Source organism: Musa acuminata, chromosome BXJ1-5, assembly GCF_036884655.1.
Source record: "Musa acuminata AAA Group cultivar baxijiao chromosome BXJ1-5, Cavendish_Baxijiao_AAA, whole genome shotgun sequence".
In the NCBI taxonomy this organism is placed as follows: domain Eukaryota; kingdom Viridiplantae; phylum Streptophyta; class Magnoliopsida; order Zingiberales; family Musaceae; genus Musa; species Musa acuminata.
Window position 1 is genome coordinate 21,188,862 of NC_088331.1, and position 3,226 is coordinate 21,192,087.

Below are 3,226 nucleotides of genomic sequence, written 5' to 3' on the forward strand. Positions count from 1 at the left end.
GGTATTTAGACTCCAAATTTATATATTAATAGATAGATCTATGAGTTATTTTCGGATGAATTTGATTTTGTCCAAATCAAAGTTCAATGTAGAATGTTATGGCTAGAATAAAATAATAAGGTCAGAATTTCAAAATTTTAAATTCATAATTTTATTCATGAACAACAGAGATATTATGTATAAAACCAACACCATTCAAATTTTATAAAATTAAGATAAAATTAGATATCAAGATTACTATAGGATTGGGTTAAAACATCTGTCTTTGAGAATTTTTGATACCAAATGAGATGGTTTGAGCAAAAAGACCCTCAACCCCAAATTTTTTTCTCTTTTTCTTTCTCTCTTCTCCGATATAAGCTGTCTTCTTAGGTTCCTTAGAAATAAAGGCATAGAGGTTTAGGTGATGAAATTTGTTATTTTATATATTTTATAATTTAATCCTTATATTATTTATATTTATGATTAGATCCTCCAAGTTTACAAATAGATCATCAGATTTTATAAATAGGTTCTCAAATTTATATTTAAGTTTTTCTATAAAATTTAAAATGAATACTTACATTACGATTATATCTTTATACGAAAATTTAAAAACTACACTCTCCCCCTCACTAAAACAAAAATTTCATGCAAAATGTTGTTTATTTTTTCTTTGGATTGGCTTTTTCTGTTTGGTGGAGTTGGACGGTGAAGAGGTTAAAGAGGCTTTGAGTGCTGAGAAGGACGTCAAGGAGGAGTATCCCATGGTGGAGGTGAGTGTTATTACGAATGGAGAGAGGGACGAGTAAAAAATATTATATTTATGGAGCAATGGTGTTGGTGCGAATGACTGTGAGCCACAATATCCCGTACTCTATTATTTTCGCTATTTTTAGTGATTATATTTGAGAGATATTGTACGATTTTGATATGGCACTGCCAGAGCCAACCCCAAGTGAGCCCAAATTAATTCAGGATGCCGGGAATAAAAAAAATGCTGGAGCAGCTGTTGGGGGCACCGGAGGTAATGCTTTGAATTTTATCACATCACAGTATCTGTTTATCTGATCTGAAAAAGCAAAAGAACTTAGAAAGTACTTGATTTTTGTGTTTAGATAATAATTAATGGCATTGTGTTGAATATCTAAATATATCCACAGCTGAGATTTTATTTAGTGTGGTTGTAATACTTTGAACTCATAAGATGGTGGACAAGAGATCATACTAAGGACAAATACACGGCACCCTTTTGTTTTTTTACAACAACTATATGCCACACTTACCGATTGGCATTGGCTAGTTGGACAAAGTATCACAATAAAACTTTGCCTTTTAGACCTTTCTGAACAGCTTTCGATGATGTTTTTGTCTCCTTTCTTTTTTGCATAGTTTTTGTCACCTGTCACATTTAAGATTGATCTTTTACTAGGTGTCTTGGTACCTGTGGATCTTTTAAGTGTTTATGCTTCTTGATTCAGAAGTTTTGTGAAGAGGATGAGAAATTATCATTGAGAAGGATGCGGGACATGCGTCGGTCAGACTCATCGAGAAGGGTGAGTAAACTTTGTCTTCTATTTTGTGCAGTGATCAATCTGTTTTATTTCCCCACTAGGTTGCTTATAATAATGCATGTCAGTTTCTGCGAGTTCTATCCGGCATGTGGAGGAAGCCTTCTATTCTTTGTAGTTCTTGAGGTCATTCTAAATGTGAATTATGTTCGTCAGTCGTTCACTTTGGATATAAGCATGATTATTAGATGCAGAGGAAACATGTTGCTTCTGTTTGAGTGTCCAGCTTATCACCTTTCCGTAATTTGTTGTTGCTTATCCGTCATATTAAATGGTTCTCAATGCAAGCAGGCAGAAGCGAAGGCAACAAGAGCGGGGGAGCAAATCACAGAGAAATGGAAACATGATCTGGTAATTGCCTTTGGACAACATTAACGTTTAACTACTAGTGGCATGAACCTGAAAGTTACTAATGTTTATGCCCTATCATTTTATCACTATAATAGACTCTTCGAGCAAGTGTTGCTGCTAAGGCACGATAGAGGAAATTAGAGTTGCTGTTCCTGTCCTGGTCTGATCATCATAAGAAGCTTTTCAATTTTCCAAGGTACAGATTTTTTTTTTCTTTAATTTTGCTTTGTAAACCTTCTTCATTTCCTGTATTTTTTTCCCCTTCTTTACAGAAATTTATCCCAATCTCTTTTTGTGGCAATTTTTCTTTCTGAATATCTTTTTTATGTAATAGATCCACAAGTCAATGCACTTTTTATCTGGCTATCTTTTGAACTTTTGTATACATAACTTGGTTGACTTTAATCAAATATTTCTGTTTCTATGGCCAGTTATTTTTATTTCTGACCCAAGTGTGCATATTGACAATTCAATTCAGACAGGTAACTTTCTGATTATATGCATAGTTCTAATATTCCATAAGAATACAAGTGTCACTACTGCATATCATTCATTAACATCTCTCTAATTTGGTTCATTATTTAAACATCACCTTTTTCCCCCTTTGTATTAGAACCAAGGCAGAACTGCCAGTAAGTTTCAAGGAGGGCTGATAACCTGGTGAATCTGCAGGAGACAATGGACAGGGAACGGGAGACGTACAAGTTGGGAACATAGGTCCCAAAACAAGGAGGATACCAGGAGTCGATGATGCCTAAGAGAAGTCGTGGAGGATTTGACTGCTGAAGATGAGCTAATGGATGGAAGTCCTTCAGGTCCATGAGAGGATTGATGGCGATCCACAGAAGGTGCCTGATACCGGTAATGACAGTTGAAGTCCGGTACTGATGCAATAGTTAGATGTGGTGATTAGGCCTTGTTTTGAAGCTATTTAAACATCTTATTTTGTTTTACCGTTTATTTACATGTGGCTTATTATTGTTCTTTTGATGTCTGTATTTTGTTTCTAATATTTTCCATTTGGCATAGTAACTAATCGAACTTAGACAAGGTGGATAGAATTTATTTTGTTTGAATTTTGGTAACGATGACTATGCCTTGGATTGTTAAACACGATGCAACATTGCATTAAATTGTTTCATTTATACCTCAGCGATAATTGATGGAGGATGGATTTTTGGTTGTTGTTTTTGTTATTCGTTGGAAAAGAGAAACCTTATTGCTCTATACGTCCTTTTGTTTGTTGTTTTTAGCTGTAGTTTCTTAATCTTTAAAAACTTTATGTGCATAAGTTAATTACATATTATCTTGTATGGTTAAACTTT

At 34.2% G+C, this 3,226-nt stretch overlaps 1 long non-coding RNA gene across 1 annotated transcript; it reads left to right on the plus strand.

Moving 5' to 3' along the window:
• Nucleotides 1–1,839: 1,839 nt before the first annotated feature.
• On the plus strand, nt 1,840–2,816 carry LOC135675022 (uncharacterized). The gene is made up of 3 exons (XR_010513798.1): nt 1,840–1,901; nt 1,997–2,097; nt 2,574–2,816. It is a non-coding gene; the product is annotated as an uncharacterized LOC135675022 (long non-coding RNA).
• The last annotated feature ends 410 nt before the right edge of the window (nt 2,817–3,226 follow it).